At 44.5% G+C, this 21,718-nt stretch overlaps 1 protein-coding gene across 1 annotated transcript in view; it reads right to left on the reverse strand.

Annotated features, from left to right (window-relative positions):
• CSMD3 (CUB and Sushi multiple domains 3) overlaps window positions 1-21,718 on the reverse strand; it is a 1,539,978-nt gene that overhangs the window by 1,037,793 nt on the left and 480,467 nt on the right. The gene's annotated exons all lie outside the window — the stretch shown is intronic.

Raw genomic sequence — 21,718 nt, forward strand, 5'->3', positions numbered from 1 at the left:
TCCATCTCCTCTTCACTTCCTGTCCCGTCCTGTGAGAAGGGGAAGTTCAAACAGTAGAGTGCCCTCTACTGTTTGAACTTCCACTCGGGACAGGAAGTGAAGAGAAGATGGAGAAGAAGGTGAACCGGAGATAGGGACAGCACGGACCCGGGACTCGCGCTGGTGGACAGGTGATATAATTTCTACTTGCCAGGGAAGCGGGGACGGCAAGGCAAGCGGCAGCTCCACAGGTTGTGAATCGATTTCATGCTGAAATCATTTCAAAATCTGTGTGCAGTGTATGGCAGCCAAAAGATCTTTCTCTGACCAGATTCAATCAGAGAGGGATCTATCTGTTGGTCGATCTGGTGGCAATCGACCAGTGTATGGCAGCCTTTACATCCTGACATTTATCACATGGTGACATTTGTATTGCTGGCAGGTGATGTCAGTGGAAGGAAATGCTGCTTGCTTTTTTTGGCAGTTGGAAACAGTGCTGTTACGTCCCACAATGCAAAAAGGCTCCCACAGTGTGATGTCAGCACCATGGTCCTGACATCACACTGTGGGAGGGGTTTCACCACAATATCCGCCATACAGAGCCCCCTGATGATCCGTTTGAGAAAAGGAAAAGATTTCTAATGTAAAAGGGGGTATCAGCTACTGATTGGGATGAAGTTCAATTCTTGGTTACGGTTTCTCTTTAAAGAGGAACTGTCGCGAAAATCTTCAAATGTAAAACTCATACAAATAAGAAGTATGTTTCTTCCTGAGTAAAATGAGCCATAAATTACTTCTCACCTATGTTGCTGGCATTTACAGTAAGTAGTAGAAATCTGACATTACAGACAGGTTTTGGACTAGTCCATCTCTCCAAAGGGGGTTCTCAGCATGGCCTTTATTCTTTATAAAGACACTTCCTGAAAAAAGATTTATACAAAGAGGGTGACCAGCCTCCCTGCTCACCGTACACTTTTTTGGCACTTGGACGGAACAACTGCCATTCACTTAGTGCAGGGGTCAGAAACGTTTTTTGGCTGAGAGAGCCATAAACGACACATATTTTAAAATGTAATTCTGTGAGAGCCATACAATATGTTTCAAACTGGCACCGTGCGCATCACATCCCTGTTGCCATGGTCATGTGTATACAGTTCATCCTGAAGGCAGCGGAAGTGTCAGACATGTCTTCAGCTTCTCTTGGGTTTCAGCAACATCAGCAATTTCCCAGAGAGCCAGACAGGAGAAATACCAAATGTACAATTTGCTGGCTGACTTAGAATCTCATCCTACAAAGTCATTGGACCTGACAGGATCCAGGGTGGGACAATTGGAGCAGCTGTTAGTTTTGGGGGGAGCATGAGTAAGTTAATAGTGGTCACTACAGCAGTAACATGCCTACTTTGAAAATTTTACTTGCGCTGCCACACTAAGCTGCGCTGCTTGAGCAGTGTAGCTTAGTGAATCAACCCCTACTGATTTGTCTGTGAGCCAGATTTAGCCGTCAAAAGAGCCACATCTGGCTCCCGAGCCATAGGTTCCCTACCCCTGACCCAGGGGCGTAGCAATAGGGGGTGCAGAGGTAGCGACCGCATCGGGGCCCTTGGGCCAGAGGGGCCCCGAAGGGCCCTCCCTCAACTACAGTATTAGCTCTCTATTGGTCCTGTGGGCCTAATAATCACTTCTATAGATACTTTGAATAGTGGTAACCATTAACAAACTGTTCCCCATCCCCTTCTTGCACCTCTGACACTGTAGTTGCCATTGGCAGGTTTTGGTGCGCCATAGCAATTGTTATGTATAGAGTCCTTGGGGGGCCCCATTGTAAAACTTGCATCGGGGCCCACAGCTCCTTAGCTACGCCACTGCCCTGACCTAGTGCATTTTGAAAATAAAGAAATCCCTGTGAACCCCCTATGAGGTGATGGGCTAGTCCAAAACCTGTTGCTTCTGTCAGATTTCTACTACCTACTGTAAGTGACAGCAACATAGGAGAAAAGTAATTTATGGCTCATTTTACTCTGGAAGAAACATACTTCTTAATTGTATAAGTTTAAATATATTTTCAATTTTAAGACAGAGGTCCTTTAAGCACCAAACTGTGGTTACTTGTCCGTTTAGAGGTGTCACCTGCCTGGAAATCATTTGTCTGTATTTTATCTGCAGATCAGTATGGATGTACACCTCGTGCACAAATCCCAGTTGTTTAAAGAAACCTAATTACCGATGATCATAAACGCTGCAGCCTGCTGTGCTTATGGTGTACTCTGCTGAAAATCCACCTTCTTATTAATATCACCAGAGTGGAGGATTTTTACGCTTTAAACAATTGTAAATTTAGCAATTTGCGATCCTCCACGATAATGACTTTTGCTGCGAGCGATGAAACACCTCCTGTAATTAAGATGAAATGCTCCACATTGTTTTGAAGGGTTCGCTCTGACCCCTGAAAATGTGTCTCAGTTTAATAGACTGCAGAAAAGCGCAATTAAAACGCCTCTGGTTAGAAAATCAGGGCTTTTTTTTTTTTAAACAAAAAAAACATGGGAACAAGAGAAATTAGGAGTGGAACACGTTGATTACTTCTGAGACGTTAGAATAATTATTTTAATTTTACAACATGGCACAGAGAGTACTGAGTTTTTGTAGTAATTATGACTAATAGAGTTTATGCTAATACTGTGCAGGAGGAAAAAAATAAAGAAATAAAGGTTAATGTTATGATATATCATGCCTGCATGTAAATGTTATGATATATCATACCTGCACTGCGTGTCTCAGCTGAGATGTTGAATGGTAGAAGATAAATCCACGTTCCAAAACCACGCCAACAAGTGATGCTTTGATCAATAGAATTTTGAAGGTAAAGCATATGGAAGAACTTAATGAAATTTGGTAGCCATGTGAGCAACGTAGGTTGAATCTACATCCAGCAGGTGGTGCTGCCGCCCTGATTGGACGTTGATTCAACGTCCGCGCTAACGAACCGTCCCGACGCGATCAAGCGCACCGGAGAGGGGAGATTAAGCTGTCATATGACAGCTGGCATCTCCCCTGTGATCAGCAGCCATCGCGTATGGCTGCTGATCATGTGATCTCTATGATCGCCGGCGAATCGTACTGATCACTTTGACAGCTGCAGTGGTAGGGGGGAAAGAAGACAATCAACTCACCTCCCTGCCGTTCCCACAAAGATCGTCGCTCCCCACCGCTCTGGTCGGCATCTCTGCTCCTTCTGACATCAGCGCCGGGTCCCGGCTTGATGACGTCATCAAGTCGCGACCCGGAACTGAGTGTCAGTAGGAGCAGAGATGCCGGCCGGAGCAGAGGGGTCTGCTGCAGGTCGTCGCTGGAGCCTGGAAGATGAGTGAAAGCAGCTGCTGAAAGGGGGACACCTGGCCACACAGGGGCACACAGCCCAGCAAGACCCTGCAGGTATCCGGCTGCTCTAGCCCACCAAACGCACCCCCCCTTTTAGCAAAAACGCCGGTCCTTACTCCTTAAGGGGATTTAGGCGGCCGGTCCCGAAAGGGTTAATGTAGCTTAGGAGCTCTGGGCACCTGTATGAGTTTTAGAAAATGAGGTTGATACGAGGAGGCTGCATATAGGGATCAACACAGGAAAAAGGGAAACTAATGCCCAATTGCCCATGTGAGCTGTTCAAGAAAGAGAGGGGCTGCAGTACATGGATATACATGGTAGAGGGTGCTGCACTTGGAATAGGAGGGGCGCTGCTGCAAAAGTAAAGGGGTCAACACATTTGGCCTACAGGCAGAAAAAAGCAAAAATCCGGCCTTGAATACAGTTAAACACAGTTGGTGAAAAATAACAGAAAAGCATTGCGCAGTCAAAACTGTCAGCTTTAACAAACCAAGCATTTGAATTTATTCATGTATATATATATATATATATATATATATATATATATATATATATATATATATATATATATATATATATATATATATATATATATATAGATTTATTTTTAGTTCACTTAATTCTAATGACTTCTTAATACATTAGAATTATATTTCATATGAAAATGGAAAAAAAAATAGGAAAGCATGAAAGACGAACAACGTGTTCAGAACCCCAGAAAGCAGCTTTTGTCCAGCCACAGGTAGTAATTAATTTCAGTTTTAGAGTGTTGCAAAGGTCAGCGAGGATCATTTTCTTTGTACAAATGTCTCTGCATAATTCCAGTTCCCAGTATAGGTCTAAAGTGTAATTATATATTGCATGGCGTACATGATCAATTCTTGGGGTGCTCGGAAAAGCTATCTACAGCAGGATGGAACTAAAAATTCTCTCCTAAATGGAGTTATTAAAATACAAAAGTGAATTATTTTGGGGGAAAAAAAACAAAACATACAGGGCGCCGACACAAAGCAGAAGAAATCAAAATTCTCATTATTGAGCGGTGTAATAGGCTTGTGAGAAAAAGGTTAATGGCAGTGTAGCTATTTTTGTGAAAATAGCTTGTATTTTCGCATTTTGGATGAAATCGCAGAAAAAAGGTATTTAACGCAATAACTCACAAAAAAGCACAAAACTGCAGAAAAATAATATTTTTACCGCAAATATTTTTACTGCGAAAGCACAAAAAAATAGATATTTTACTGTAAATCTTTGCAAAAAGCGTAAAAACCGCAAAAAATAGCAAAACTTGTTTTTGATGGCATGTTTTCTTGAAAATTGAATTTAGCATATTTTTCTCCCCAAAAATGAATGGGAAAAGAATATTGGCATTTTTGCTCATCACTAGTTATTGGTAATAATCAGAATTTTTAGGCTTCTTGCACACTACATGAGATTCAGATTTGCGATTTTGACAAGATTTTACATGCGCTTCCGATTTGTGATTTTTGATCGGTACTGCATGCTGCATTTTTTTCTGCGTTTTTCTTTTGATAGCATCCAGGGAAAATCGGAATCGCAAATTGGAATTGCAAATCGGAATCACAGATCTGATTTTCAGTGCGCATGGGGCCTCAAGTGTAAGGGAAATAGCACTTACAGATACCACTTTACATGGCCTATTCCCAGCACTAATCACTGCCCTACATACAGTATATATTTTTTTTTACTATTTATTATGCAGTAATGAATCGGTTTGTAGCATCAATCTCCAAATGATTCAATCATAATGATCAAATCTGGCAGAGACTGATGCTGTAACATGATCAAGTAATCAGTCTATTCAGTCTAAAATAAACATTACACAGATCATTTTCTAAGATAAAGGTATAAATACTTAATGGGTCTGTCTCCTGCAACTTACTCCCCAAACCTTGCGTCTAACTTTTGTTGGATAGCCCCGCCCCTTTCAGCAAATCTCCATGGCGTTCTATTTACTTGAGATAGAAGGTGCCACAGATGCACCACAGATTTTCTCTTCAATGGAATGAGGCTTAAGGTCCGTACACACGCCGGACTTTAGGCAACGACGGGTCCGTCGTTGCCTCCCGCTGGGTGGGCGTGCCAGCGACAGTCCGGCGTGTGTACGCTCTGTCGTCAGACTGATACGGCTGTTCCTGAGCGATCCGCCGGGCAGATCGCTCAGAAACAGCCGTATCAGTCTGACGACAGAGCGTACACACGCCGGACTGTCGCTGGCACGCCCACCCAGCGGGAGGCAACGACGGACCCGTCGTTGCCTAAAGTCCGGCGTGTGTACGGACCTTTAGGGCTCAAACTTACTAGAAGCCTTTTCTAAGCGCTAGTGTTTTAAAAAAGCTCCTGCTATTAATGCTGTGGGGGATTTTTATAAAATCACACCCCTCAAGTGGGATCACACTCATAGCATAACATTAGTAAGAGCTTCTCAAATCACAAGTGCTTAGTAACGTACTGCTAGTGGGTTCCAAGCCTCAGTGATGATCGTAATCTGCTAATGATGATTACACAAAATTTTGTGTGCATTTTCACAATTACAGCCATACTTAATTGGGAATTGAACACTCAATTGATTTTGTGTAAAATTCATAATTCATAATTTTTCCATTCATAATTTAGCGTAATTGTTGTGTAATTTTCAGCGTAATTTTGTGCCGAATCAATCAATAGTAACGCCTCCATGAATGCTCCATGAATTCACCAAAATTGCTGGGTATGTTAAAGGATACCTGAAGTGACATGTGACATGATGAGATAGACATGGGTATGTACATCAATCTGAAGAAAAGAGGTGCACAAGGTCCCTGTAATGGATTACTCCGGAGTGCTCAAAGCCCAAAATAGCAGTTCCTCCAAGCCAGTAACAGTGTAGACATAAGCGGCTGGGCACATCCAGTAAAAAAAACCTTTATTGTATACAATTTAAAAAAGTTGCAACCACAGCAAACAGTGCAGCAGGAGAGAGAGGGGTCAGCATGCGAAGTGGTCGACAGCTGTTTCGCACCCTGCAAATGGGTGCTTCGTCAGGAACGACGAAGCACCCATTTGCAGGGTGCGAAACAGCTGTCGACCACTTCGCATGCTGACCCCTCTCTCTCCTGCTGCACTGTTTGCTGTGGTTGCAACTTTTTTAAATTGGATACAATAAAGGTTTTTTTTACTGGATGTGCCCAGCCGCTTATGTCTACACTGTAGACATGGGTATGTACAGTGCTTAGCACACAAATAACTATACTTTGTTCCTTTTTTTCTTCCTCTGTCTGAAAGAGTTAAATATCAGGTATGTAACTGCCTGACTCAGTTCTGACTCAGACAGGAAGTGACTAGCAGTGACTAGTGACTAGCAGAAAATGGCTTCTGAGAGCAAGAAAGAGGTAAAAAAAGGGGGATTTCTTATCAGTGAGGGTCACACTGCAGTCACTTCCAGTTTGAGTCAGGACTGAGTTAGCCACTTACATACCAGATATTTAACTCTTTCAGGCAGATAAAGAAAAAAAGGAACACAGCATAGTTATTATTTGTGTGCTAGGCACTGTACATACACATGTCTATCTCATCATGTCACATGTCACTTTGGGTATTCTTTAAAGGAAACCTAACCCCCCCCCCCCCCCCCCAAAAAAAAATAGTTTCACTTAACTGGAGCTTTCACCAGCCCCCTGCAGCCATCCTGCTCCCGGGTAGTCACTCACTGCTGCTCTGGTCCTCCACTGCCAGCTAGTTTCGTTTTTTGCAGACTCTGAGTTGGCAAAACGAAACTAGCTTGCGGCGTGGGACTGGAGCAGCAGTGAGTGACTACCCGGGAGCAGGATGGCTGCAGGGGGCTGGTAGAAGCCCCAGGTAAGTTTTTTTTTTTGGGGGGGGGGGGGTGTTAAGTTTTATTTAAGGGGATTAGTGGGAATAAGTAAAAAAAATATCAAAAAGCTTTTCGAGAAATTCACAAAAAAAAATTTCATGTAATAACGCAAAGGAAAACATGTTTTGTTTTTTTTTTAAACTCAGAAAAATGTTTTTTTTTAAATAGATTTACTCAAAAACTACAGGGTAGGTTTGAAGAATTTTTTTTTTACTTATTAACATTTTAGCAACGATAGTCTGTATTGGGGCTTTGCTATTAACTGCTAAAGTTGACACATAATTATGCGTAAATTGCAAAGTTACAGTACCTGATTACGTTAACATACAGAATTTAGGCTTCTTGCACACCAAGACGTTGTGTTAGGTGCCACGTTAAGGTCGCATAACGTGCACCTAACACAACGTATGGTGCTGCAAAAGCCGACGGTAGAGTGAGCCGCGTTCGGCGGCTCGATTCCTATAATGTCTCCCAGAGTGGCGCTGATTGGCCAGCGGGACCACGTGATGCGGAGCGAGACACTCCGCATCACGTGGTCCCGCCGGCCAATCAGCTGCCGCCAGTGCAGTGAATATTAAGTAGCCATGTGCGCGGCTACTGTAGCTGGCTCTCCCCGCCTCCTCTCCGCCCCTCACTGCGCATGTGCAAACAGTCTAACGCGGCTATAGCCGCTCCAACGCCGTAGCATGCTGCACTTTGCACCGAACGTGCAGCATTACATGTAACGCAACGTGGGCTGTGTGAACAGCCCACTTGTGTTACATTGCTGTGCGTTGGGGGAGCGTTACAGGCGCACTAACGTGCGCCTGTAACGTCTTGGTGTGTAAGCAGCCTAAATGCGATTTTTTTTCAGAAATTTTGAATTACGATTGTGTGAAATTTGTGCTCATCACTAGAGGGGGCCCTTATCACACACAAACGCGTTTAAAGCAAAATAACGTATTTGTTTCTCAGCAGCTCACAGCAGCCCCCATAGCAAACTGTGGCCTGACTTCTACCAACACACATCTTTCCTCCCCCTATTATTTTTCCCAAAACAGTATAGGTATCCAGATGAGAGAGCCAGTATAGGTAGCTAGAGGTGCCCCTAACATAGGTAGCCAGAGAGTGCACCCCCAGAATAAGTAGCCAGATGCCCCCCCATATAGGTAGTTAGATGACCCGCCCTCCCAAGTATAAGTAGCCAGATGATACCCCCCCTCCCCACAATAGGTAGCCAGATGACACCCCACTATAGGCAGCTAGATGTCCTCCCAAGTATAGCCAGTCAGATGTTCCCCCAGTATAGGTAGCCAGATGCCCCCCCCCCCAATACAGGTAGCCAGATGACTCCTCAGTATAGGTAGACTGACAGGTCCCCCCCACCTCCATACAAAGTGTGCTCACCTTACCAGGATCCAGAAAAGGCATGCCCATCTTGCTCCCAGGTGTTCCATGGGTCATCTCACCTCTCCACTGTGCACTCTGCACACCCTAGTTCTCCCCCCTCTGCAATTTTGCTGCTTAAAACAGCTGTGGGATAGAGGCCAGTCCAATGGACTAGCACAGGAGTCTCAAACTCGCGGCCCGCGGGCCATTTGCGGCCCTCGATACAATATTTTGAGGCCCGCACCGGCAAAAGCTTCCTTATAGTTCGCTTCAGTGCTCCCAAGTAATCCGCCGCATCTCGCCGCTATACGAGGGTTGCAGAGCCCCCAAATTGCCCGGGGGGCAATCCGCCGGCATTTCCTGGAAGGGGCAGAGCTTTCAGCTTCAGCTCTGCTCCTCCTGACGTCAATCGCGGCGCATTGCCGCCTCTGCCCGCCCCTCTCACTCTTCCTTCACAGAGAGGGGCGGGGAGAGGCGGCGATGCGCCGCGATTGACGTCAGGAGGGGCAGAGCTGAAGCTGAAAGCTCTGCCCCTTCCAGGAAATGCCGGCGGATTGCCCCCGGGCGATTTGGGGCCTCTGCAGCCCTCGTTTTGCGGCAGTGACACGGCGGATTACTTGTAATGGGAGCACTGAAGCAAACTATAAGGTAAAATAGGCAAAATAGTTCACTTTAGTGTGGGCGGGAGCTGCTGATTGACTTTTTTTGTGAAATCCCTTATGCGGCCCAGCCTCATCCTGACTTTGCCTCCCAGGTAAATTGAGTTTGAGACCCCTGGACTAGCACAATAAAGCCCACAGACTGAGACCAGGCCACACTACTTTTTAACCCTTAAAAATCTTCTGAAAAGTCAGGGGTCATCTTATCTGACAGGTGTCATTGATGCCGGGTGATATGTCCTATCCTGTTACCGCCTCTCAGATCTCGCTGCAGAGGACTGTAGTGAAGTGGTGGAGGCGCACATGTGCGAGATCAATCCAACCAGTCAATCGCCTATATACTGTTAGATACTAGGTACCACATACAGTACATAGCACCAGTATATGATGTTTTATTTTTTATTTTTTTATTGTCTCCCATTGCTGCCATGTCAGAGAAAATAGAAGCCATAGGGATATCTTAATAAATTCTCTATACCTTGTCAAGAGCACTTGTCATGTTGCCATACAAGTGATGCACAGAACCAGTAACAGGAAGCCAGGGACACTAAGGCTTCGTGATATCAATTAGTTAGGATGCCCCACTGACAGCTGTTGGCTGACAACACTAATATAACTAGATGAAGCTGTGAAATGTTGATGGGAAATGGCTGATAGTCAGTTCATTGTGCCCCTGCTTTGCAACCTGTTGTTCATCAAGAACAATCTAGTCTTATATTAGCAGCAGGAGAAAAGGGTCTGAGACATATTGCAGTATTGCTGTCACAGTGAGCAGTCCGTGTGTGTTGATCATCCCATACATGCTATATATCCGCACATATCTCCTCTCTCATACTGCAGAGAATCTGTGTCCATCTACGCAGCCTCCATCCTACAGGCACCCTACAGGAGCACTGAGGGGATCTGTTTATGAAGGAATAATGATCATTCTTACCTGGAAAATGTACTGATATAAATGCCTAAAGAAATATATACAACTGTGTAACTTATGGAAACAATCTCGATTTGTTAGTCCTACAAGGCTTCCTTGTTGAAACTCATGAAAAGATGTTTTCCATATTGATCATACCCTTTGGTGATGTGGTAATAAGACCTCCACCTTACATGGACAGCCAATTTAGGGCTTCCTGTCATTTGATGGAAGGAGACAGAAGAACGCTGAGGAATAGAATGTAAAAAAACACAGCTTGTAAAAACACATGTAGATACTGTATCTTCTGGCTTATAAGATGACCCTCCAACTTTTCCAGTTAAAATATAGGGTTTGGATATACTTGACCTGTAAGACTACCTCTCTTCCAACGCACACCAAATAAACATAAAAAAAATCATATACTGCTGCTATGTATAAACAGATACTGGTGCTGTACTGTATGTGATACCCAGTATATAACACTATATAGGCAATTGACTGGTTGGATTGGTCAACTCTCCCTCTCCCTTAGTGGTTTGGTCAGCTCTCCTTGTCTCCCTGTTTATCAGAGCGGCATGGAAGAATAGATCGCTTTGTGCCCATAAAACACGCCTCTTTCACCCTCCTGGCCCGCCCTTGTATCCAATTTACCGCCTCTGCCTCTCAGATCTCGCACATGTGCGCCTGCGCCGCTTCACTGCAGTCCTCAGCAGCGAGATCTGAGGGGAGGTAACAGGATAGGGTGTATCACCCGGCATCAATGACACCTGGCGTATAAGACGACCTCTGACTTTTCAGAAGATTTTAAAGGGTCAAAAGTAGTCTTATATGCCAGAATATACAGTAATGACATTGAATACAATTCATTTGTTTTATTGTTTGTTTTCTTTGAAAGATTATTTTCTCCTTTAGGTATTATTTTACGGTCAGTAGGTTAGTCAGTAATTCGGTCAGTTTTGTGAAATGTAAAGCTGCCCTGGTGTATGCAAAGTGTGGTCTGTGGCAGAAAGGGAAAACGTACCTTTGTCAATGTAGTCTTCTCGACAGTGATGCATGTAAGGGTCCGGTTTCCACTTCTAGTGGGTTCAATTATGACTTAATGCGCTTTCGATTCGACTGTAATCAAAATTATGGATCAGTTTAGGGATATCAGATTATGAGTCGGAATTCCGTGTTGTGTCCGTGATTACGACTACCATTATATATCTATACTAGCCGACCCGCAGCGTAGCATACGCCGCATAAGGGGGTAGAGAGCAGGAAGGGGGTATTGGGCACAGTGGCGGGGAGGGGGGTCGGACCCCCCCTCAACTGGGTCCCCCATGTGTGCTCCCCCTCCAGCTTAAGCTCAACAGGAAGCCCCCCTCCCTCACCTGGGTCCCCCATGTGCACTCCCCCTCCAGCTTAAGCTCAGCAGGAACCCCCCCTCACCTGGGTCCCCCATGTGCATTCTCCCTGCAGCTTAAGCTCAGCAGGAACCCCCCCTGCCCAGAGCAGGGACAAGGTCCTCCAGCACCCAAGGCTGAGACACCAAAGTGCGCCCCTCCATCCCTCCCACCTCAGCTGTCACACACTGATTGCTATTAGATTAAGAGGGCCACAGGGCCCACAACCTCCCCAACACCTTAATATCTAGTTATCTGGCTTGCAGTCACTGCTATGTATCTCCTTTTCTTATTTCTTTCTGCTTCATACACAATTAGGAATGACAGCTGAATGAATTGTGCGCCCCCTCCTATACTGCGCCCTGAGGCTGGAGCCTCTCCGGCCTATGCCTCGGCCCGGCCCTGCCCCTGCCTCACCTGTGTCCCCCATGTGCGCTCCCCTCCTGCTTAAGCACAGTAGCAGCCGCCACTATTAGTAAGAGGCAGCGGGCGGGGATGCCTCACCTCTTCCGTGTTCCAGCGTGCGATCCACTGTTGTCACTTCCTGCAATGCTCCCCACTGTATTGGTGTAATTTGCCTTTTTAAAACAGAAGGAAATCTGCAATAATTCAGCTATAAGTGAACATTTTTAAATATGCAAATTATCCCTTTTCAACCTTAGTAATCCAAGCAAGCATCCAGAACCACTGGTGTATAGCAAACTTATAGCTTTAAATTTTACACAGCTATATCAAACCCACATGTGACAGCCTGTTTCAGACTTTTGGTCCTCATCAGTACATGGCAGGGATTGATATGGCTGCATGAGATAGGGCTTGGACCAGTACAACAGAGTAACCAAGCAGCTCAGGGTGACCCAAACCACTCGGAATGTATAGGGGGATAAAAGGAACCAAAAAGACCTTCTACTAAAAAAATCAAAGCTTGGTGTAATTTGGCTTCTTAAAACAGAAGAAAATCTGCAATAATTCAGCTATAAGTGAACATTTGTGGTTACCCACAATGCACCGCTACTAAATATGCAAACTATTCCTTTTCACTCTTGGTAAGTCAAGCAAGCCTATGGGCCTGATTCACAAAGCGGTGCAAACTGTTTAGCACGGTTGTGCTAAACAGTTAGCACGTGAAGTGCCGTTCGCGGACTTTTGCGCACACAAAGTGCCGCGATTTGCGTGATTGCGGTCTTTTGCACGCGCAATTTGCCACAAATCGCGGTACTTTGCACACGCAAAAGTCCGCGATTTTGCAAATTGTATGCGCAAAAGACCGCAATTGCACGATTCACAGCACTTTCCACGCACAAAAGTCCACAAACAGCACTTCACGTGCTAACTGTTTAGCACACCCATGCTTAACAGTTTGCACCATTTTGTGAATCAGGCCCTATAGCTTTAAATTTTACACAGTCATATCAATCCCACATGTGACAACCTATTTCAGACTTTTAGTCCTCATCAGTTCAAAGCAGAGATTGATATGGCTGTATGAGATAGGGCTTGGACCAGTACAACAGAGTAACCAAGCAGCTCAGGGTGACCCAAATTACTAAGACTGTATAGGGGAATAAAAGGGACCAAAAAGCCCTTCTACTAAAAAAAGCAAAGCTTGGTGTAATTTTCCTTCTTAAAATAGAAGCAAATCTGCAATAATTCAGCTATAAGTGAACATTTGTGGTTACCCACAATGCACTGCTACTGAATATGCAAATTATCCCTCTTTGCCCTTGGTTTGATATGACACTACTTCTTCTTCTTGCTTGGACCAGCCCCTTCTTCTTGCTTGGACCGGCCCTGGGGGCAGGGCACTACTTCTTCTTCTTGCTTGAAGGTTGAGGCACTTACTCTATTATATATATAGAAGATTCCCCCTCCAGGCCGCCATGGATAGTGGGGGAATGATATAATTCGGCTTCCAGCGATTGCTGGAGGTCGAATTATTGTGTTTTTTAAGCAACTTCGGCTTCATCTTCTGACGGCGCTGACGTTACTCACTGAGCGCCGCTATAGACTGATTCCCATTACAGTCTATGGCGGCACTCGCTGCGCCCAAATCTAGCAGTGCTGAAAAGCACTGCTCCACGACCGCTTTGCAGTATTGGTTTTTTGACCCTGCATAATTTGACATGCGAAAGCAAATGCATATTTGCATGAATTGCCTCATGAATAGTCAATTAGGCCAGATTTGCAAAGCCAGACTTGCTAGGGTTAAGCCTCCTTTCCACAGACTGTTGATAGGCAGTGAAATGCCTCTCAAACTCTCTCAACTGCTCACTGCTGCCTTGTAACTGCTTGTTGCTGCCTGATAACTGCTTGTTGCTGCCTGATAACTGCTTGTTGCTGCCTGATAACTTCTTACTTGTGCCTGGTAACTGCTTGCTGAGCACACAGCTCAACAGTCCGTGGAAAGGAGGCATCAAACTTGGTCTTTGAGCACGCATAAATTTTCTCATGCAAAGTACTTCTTCTTCTTGCTGGAAGGTTGAGGCCCTTATTCAATTATGAATAGCCAATTAGGCCAGATTTGCAAACCCAGACTTGCTAGGGTTAGGCCTCCTTTCCACCGACTGTTGATAGGCAGTGAAATGCCTCTCAAACTCTCTCAACTGCTCACTGCTGCCTAGTAACTGCTCACTGCTGCCTAGTAACTGCTTGTTGCTGCCTGATAACTGCTTGTTGCTGCCTGATAACTTCTTACCTGTGCCTGGTAACTGCTTGCTGAGCACACAGCTCAACTGTTATGATCGCTTCTGCAGCGTTTACTGCTGACTGCACTGGTATTGCAAACCAAGCAGTTCTAATGTCATTACATGCATTTGCTTGCATAGTTTGGTTTGCACTTAAACTAGTTGCTGATTCCATCTGCAGTCGCTCTGAAGTTTATGACAGTTTAATATGCTTTTGTGTAAACAAACATTGTCTGCTGCAGTGGAGGGGCGGTCCCTTTCCTGCAGGCTGCATATCATTGTCTGCCTTTTCCTGCTATCAGCCTGTGATTAATTACCATTCACTTGTGTGGGAATCTGCAGGTCTGCTCCCATTGGATGACCTCAGTATAAAGAACTGCTTCCTGCAATGCCTCATGGGCTATCATAGTTTCAGACTCTATCTGTTACTCTGCTCGTGCCCCACCTCGTTCCTGGTCCGTGTGGACTGCGCTGACTCCTACGAAGGGGTCAGCGAGTCCTCCTAGTTCTGCTCTTGTTCTAGAAGTTGCTACTTGCTTGTCTTGTGTCATATATTGGTTCATCGCCAATATATACGCATACTTGCGCATTTTGTTATTTTCCTTGTATTCGTGTTACGTTAATATATCAGTGTCGCTGATATATACGTACACGAACTGTTTATTTCCTGTGTTCAGCTAGTCAGTTTTCCAGCACGTTTTGGTAGTTTGCGCGTATCGTGAACACCCGTGCTGAGCTAGTTATCCTGTTCCTGGTCCTGTTTGTGGATTGCGTTCATCTCTGCGAAGAGATAACGAATCCTTCTGAATCCTGTTCCTGGTCCTGTTTGTGGATTGCGTTCATCTCTGCGAAGAGATAGCGAATCCTTCTGAGTCCTGTTCCCTGTATTACTTCAGTCTTAGTCAGAGTTCCTGCTTATGTCATATATCGGTTCATTGCCAATATATACATATGTTAGTCAGACGTTACGAATAGTTTCATTGATAGCTGTAATTGTAATACGCTAGGAAAACATACTTATTGTATATTTATCTGTGTTACGTTCATCTATCTCGATCCTGCTATTTCCTGTCTCTCCTGTCCTGTCTTTGTGAGGCACGCCATCGCCGCAACGCATTGGCTGCCTCATTCCAGTCTGTCTGGTTTTGGACGCTTGCTGTCGCTAAGTAATCGCTAGCTAGCAAGCGTTCATTCTGTCTACCTGTCCTGATCTCCTCAGTCCTGGTTTATGCGCTCAGCGCTACCTTGCGCTGAGACGTTATTACGAAAGTGTTTGTGGCTGTTCAGATCTGCACCGGCTCTGTGCACCACAATCTCCTATTGGAGTCAGTCCTCTCCTCCACTAAACTGGGGATATCCTGATCCCTTGTGCTGGTGTGTGTACCTCCTTCACGTCAGCTTATGTGTTGTATGCTGACTGTGGAGATTACACCCCCAAGCTTAACATTATGATAGCCCCATTACCAATCCCCATTGTGGGGGGGGTTCCCAGCAAAGATGACACTGTTTGTTATGGTTCCTGTTCCTTTAAGAAATTTGAGAAGCTCAATTCTGAAACAGAAAATGAGTTTTTTTCTGAATGTGCCAGGTTCCTGGCCAATCCTGAGCTCCAGGCTACTCCTGTTTCAACGTGGGCCCCCCAGCTAGTTTATGTTTTATTTAAGGGAAGATTGTTTCAGTGGGCCTACGATGTCTTGGATCATACCAATTTAAAAGAAAGACCACTGGAATTTCTAGCGTTTGTGATCCATAACTGGCTGCGCAAAACCGATTTGCCTAGCCCTTTTGATAAGCTCCTGGCAGCTTGTCAATCAGCTGCTCCTTCTACTGCCTACAAAAATAATCAGCAAGCAGATAATTGTTCTGATAACTTTTCTTCTGCTAAGGCAGCAGGGTCTAAAGCCAAACGTAAACGCTCCAAAAGAAAAGCGTTACAATCAGCGGAGTCGTTGCCCTTGGCGACTGCGCATCAGATCTGTAACGAGACTCCACCATTAGCAGATAATGAAATTCAGTCACCATTCAGGGGAGTCAAATGGACCTATGAAACTACTAATGAACTTTCATTGCTAGCCAGGGAAAATAAAGGTTCTTGTTTAAATGAATTATCTGAATATGATTATGAAGATATATTACAGAGTATTGAACAGATCAATTTATTCGTGCAGCAAGGGAAATTTGCATACACTACAGTTCAATACTTGCTACAGGTATTGGAGATCCTTAGGAATAAGAAATCGGCCAATCACCTGCTAAATAACCCAATGTATGTTTCTGCCACTAACACATTTGCAAACTATGATCAGCCGGAATGCTCAGCTGTTAAATATGCATGGGATCCTCCATTTGAGAAAGGAGAGATGGAAGCCCTGGTCTATGAATGGAAGAAAGATGCAAGTTCATTTTGTCAGTTTTACAGTGCAAAGAGTGAATTAGTATTGAATGCATGCATTAAGTCTGCCTATAACCTAATAAAAACCGGTGTGTGTGGGTATGACTTTGTGGCTCCATTGATCGATGTGTGGAGAATGATTCTGGACGATTTTTATGCGATTCAATCAGTTGATACCAGGGAAGACACACTGTCAAGTGGAGATTGTTCCACTTCCTCAGTTCCTGAGGACTCGCCTGCTTCAGCACCTTTGGCTGATTCAGCGAGTGATTCTGAGCTCCTTTTGTGTGAAATTGAAGTTCCTGTAATTCCACCCTGTACCATGGATAACTCAGTGTTACTTCCCAGTAAGACAGAAATTACTAATACTTCCTTAATCTTGCCCTGCACAAATTTCTCAGCAGAGGACCCAGAAGTCCTGCTGACTTTCGAGTCCAGCCTAGCCAGTACTCATGACTCTTTGTTTAGTGAAACAGACACCAGAAAAATCTTGCCTGTCTCTGCAAACACTTCTGCAGAAATTACCTGTGTTAATAAAGTTCAACTCCTGTCTGATCCAGCAGATGCCAATAGATGCACTATATCAGTTTCCGAGTCCCAGCAATCCTGTCTAGTAAACTCAGAACCCCAGCATCTGAATTTTCCAATTTTACAAATGAATGGTGATTCAGATGCGCAAACATTGTGTCTTGATCTTCCTGTTTCTACACCTCGCTCTAGTTTCGTGAATAGCTCAGAGCATCTGCTATGTGAACCTGAAATCGCAGAATTATTACCTTGTTCAGAAAATTTTCCAATAAATTTGCCCTGTACCATGAATTGTGCAGTAGATCTCTCCAATGAAACTCAGGTCACAGAATCATTATGCTGTCCAGCAGGTGCTTCCATGGTTTTGCCCTGCAATATGGACTGTTCAGTGATCCTGTCCAGTGAAGCTGTGGTCGCAGAGTCTTATGCTTCACCCAGTACTTTGGATACTTTAAACCCTTTAGCAGAGGAGGCTGAAGCACTGCTTACCTCAGTTGGTGTTGCAGTAATATTCACTTGTCTAGCAGCTGTTTTGGAATTACAGTCTGCTCTAATAAAACTTGATGAATTTCTGCCCAGCGAAGCAGAAGCCATTGAAATATTGTCCTCGTCAGCAAGTGTGTTAGATACCTTGCCCTGTACACAGTCTGATTTAACCAATGTTGTTGAGTCCCTCTCCAGTGTTGTAACAGCCGAGGAACTCCAGCCCTGTCCTCTGAATGTTTCAAAAGTCTTGCCCTGTAACATGGATAATTCTGACTCGCTGGAAAAAATAATAGAAATCTCAGAATTTCAGTCCGGGTTAATGAGTGTTTCTGAAACCCAGCCCTGTATCCTGGAAAATTCTGGTTCTCTGGCCGGTGTGGCAGAAGTTCCAGAGCCCCCTTCCTGTCTAGTGAGTTACTCAGTTTTGCCTAGTTCAGTGGGGATTGCTGCAATATTGACTTGTTTTGCAGCCCTTCATGAGCTCCAGTCCAGTGTATTTGATGAGTCTCTGTCTAGTCCAGAAGAAGCTATGGGAACCCTGTCTAGTTCAGTGCATACATCAGAAGATTTGCCCTGTCTTGTAAATGCCCCTGAACATGATTTGTTAATAACCCTGCTGGAATCAGCGACATCTAAGTCTGATCCTGCAGTTTTTAGTGAGAATCCAGTAACTATGAAGTCTAGTCATGATGAATTTTTTTTGCCCAGTTCTGGTTTCGGTCCTGTCTTGACTGACTTTGAGGTTCGCAGTTCCTTGACATGCCCAGAGGTTTCTCTTGTGCCGGTGTGCCCAGATGTGCTTCGTATGCCAGACTGCCCAGATTTGTCTGTGTTAGCGTGCTCACGTGCTTCCCTAGTGGAGACATGTTCTGATGTTGCCGGTTGGCCTGCATGCCCGGAGATGGTTCTGGTCCCTAAAAGCCCTGATCTTGATGTTTGTCCTTGTGACCCTGACTCTGGAGTTGCCCTGGGTTCCATAGGGGTTCTTGATAGTTCTCCATGTGAGCCTAAGGGGCGTTCTGACCTGTGGGGATCTCTTTGGAGCTTCCAAGTGTTCTGGGAGATCTCTGAGGAAACTTGTCCTGGTACCTTGGACTGGTTCAACGGTGGGTTTTGTGTTGGTAGGGACAGTTCCGGTGGGCATTGCAAAGGCTTTGGCGTTTTTGGACAGTCCTTGGAAGGCGGTGGGTATCGCGCAGAGAGTTTCTTGGGGTTGTTTTCTGGAAGTCGTGGTTCTGATGGGTGTCACACTGAGGCTTGTAGTGCTGACGGGCATGGTTCGGTAGGTTCTGGTTCCAATTGGTCTAGTTTTGGTGAGACTGATTCAGGAATTTGGTTTTGTCGGACGGATCCGACCTTCATGAATTTTCAGTCAGATCAGTTTGCTGGATTTCCCACTTCTGATTTTTTGGTTTGGGTGGTTCAGGAGAAATATGTCAGTTTTCATAGGCGTCCAGAGGCCGCGTTTAAGGGAGGGGGTACTGTTATGATCGCTTCTGCAGCGTTTACTGCTGACTGCACTGGTATTGCAAACCAAGCAGTTCTAATGTCATTACATGCATTTGCTTGCATAGTTTGGTTTGCACTTAAACTAGTTGCTGATTCCATCTGCAGTCGCTCTGAAGTTTATGACAGTTTAATATGCTTTTGTGTAAACAAACATTGTCTGCTGCAGTGGAGGGGCGGTCCCTTTCCTGCAGGCTGCATATCATTGTCTGCCTTTTCCTGCTATCAGCCTGTGATTAATTACCATTCACTTGTGTGGGAATCTGCAGGTCTGCTCCCATTGGATGACCTCAGTATAAAGAACTGCTTCCTGCAATGCCTCATGGGCTATCATAGTTTCAGACTCTATCTGTTACTCTGCTCGTGCCCCACCTCGTTCCTGGTCCGTGTGGACTGCGCTGACTCCTACGAAGGGGTCAGCGAGTCCTCCTAGTTCTGCTCTTGTTCTAGAAGTTGCTACTTGCTTGTCTTGTGTCATATATTGGTTCATCGCCAATATATACGCATACTTGCGCATTTTGTTATTTTCCTTGTATTCGTGTTACGTTAATATATCAGTGTCGCTGATATATACGTACACGAACTGTTTATTTCCTGTGTTCAGCTAGTCAGTTTTCCAGCACGTTTTGGTAGTTTGCGCGTATCGTGAACACCCGTGCTGAGCTAGTTATCCTGTTCCTGGTCCTGTTTGTGGATTGCGTTCATCTCTGCGAAGAGATAACGAATCCTTCTGAATCCTGTTCCTGGTCCTGTTTGTGGATTGCGTTCATCTCTGCGAAGAGATAGCGAATCCTTCTGAGTCCTGTTCCCTGTATTACTTCAGTCTTAGTCAGAGTTCCTGCTTATGTCATATATCGGTTCATTGCCAATATATACATATGTTAGTCAGACGTTACGAATAGTTTCATTGATAGCTGTAATTGTAATACGCTAGGAAAACATACTTATTGTATATTTATCTGTGTTACGTTCATCTATCTCGATCCTGCTATTTCCTGTCTCTCCTGTCCTGTCTTTGTGAGGCACGCCATCGCCGCAACGCATTGGCTGCCTCATTCCAGTCTGTCTGGTTTTGGACGCTTGCTGTCGCTAAGTAATCGCTAGCTAGCAAGCGTTCATTCTGTCTACCTGTCCTGATCTCCTCAGTCCTGGTTTATGCGCTCAGCGCTACCTTGCGCTGAGACGTTATTACGAAAGTGTTTGTGGCTGTTCAGATCTGCACCGGCTCTGTGCACCACAATCTCCTATTGGAGTCAGTCCTCTCCTCCACTAAACTGGGGATATCCTGATCCCTTGTGCTGGTGTGTGTACCTCCTTCACGTCAGCTTATGTGTTGTATGCTGACTGTGGAGATTACACCCCCAAGCTTAACATCAACAGTCCGTGGAAAGGAGGCCTCAAACTTGGTCTTTGAGCACGCATAAATTTTCTCATGCAAAGTACTTCTTCTTCTTGCTGGACGGTTGAGGCACTTACTGAATTATATATATAGATATATATATAGATATATAATTAGCAGTTAATAGCAAAGACACCGTACGTGGTAGAAACACCAAATTTGCAGGGTATGCTAAAGAGGTCAGTTGGAACAAGAGGGAAGACATTTTTCCAAAAAAGACCACATGGTTTTTGAGAAAATTAATTTTAAATTTCTTGGGCTGAGTGTGGGAAATGTTTTAATGGCACACCAAATTTGCAGGGTATGTTAAGAAGACCAGTGGGAACAAGAGGAGAAGACCTTCTAGTTTTTTAGAAAATCAGTGTTATAGTTAGAGGAAAAATAGTTGCAATTTAAATGTACTAAAATAAAAAATAATCTATTAAAATATATATAAATGCACTTTTTATAGATATGTTCAGAGTGTGGGAAATATAAAAAAAACCCTGACCTTCTTAGCATACCCTACTGGTGTTTCTAGCATATATGGGGGCTTTGCTATTAACCGCTAATAATTATATATATAATGGAAGTCATAATTGCGGCTCATAATCTGGAAACACGAGCCGAATTCAGTTGCAATTACGGGTGTATTCGAAATTGCCATCCGTAATTGTGGCTCGAAACCCAGAATTACGAGCCCGAATTCAGCTGCAATTACGGGTGTATTCGAAATTGCCATCTGTTATCGTGGCAGATCACAAATGACAATTTAGAGGTCTAATTGCTGAAATCGGACCGTAATTATGGTATAGCTGTAATTAAGAGGTCATAATGAGAATCCCTGCTTCTTGACACTTCACCTTCAAAAGCCGAACTTCCGGTTGCAAATACAGAAGTGTTGGAAGAATGGAGAGTGTTGTGCACTGCAGCACATTGGTGACATAGGCAAGTTAATCCTGTTCTGCTGCAGATCACACCCCTGTATGCCCCAGGACAATTTTGCATTTTGCACAACTGTTCCTGCTCATAGCTAGTAATCAAAGACAATTTGCTGGATGTATAGGTGATGTTTGGGCACACCTGTGTACATGCTAGATTATTCGCCAAAAAGAAAAAAAAAGCCAAATTTATTAAAAAATCAATAAAATAATTATTTATAAAAAAAATAAACAACTGTGGAGC

Source organism: Hyperolius riggenbachi, chromosome 5, assembly GCF_040937935.1.
Source record: "Hyperolius riggenbachi isolate aHypRig1 chromosome 5, aHypRig1.pri, whole genome shotgun sequence".
Classification (NCBI taxonomy): domain Eukaryota; kingdom Metazoa; phylum Chordata; class Amphibia; order Anura; family Hyperoliidae; genus Hyperolius; species Hyperolius riggenbachi.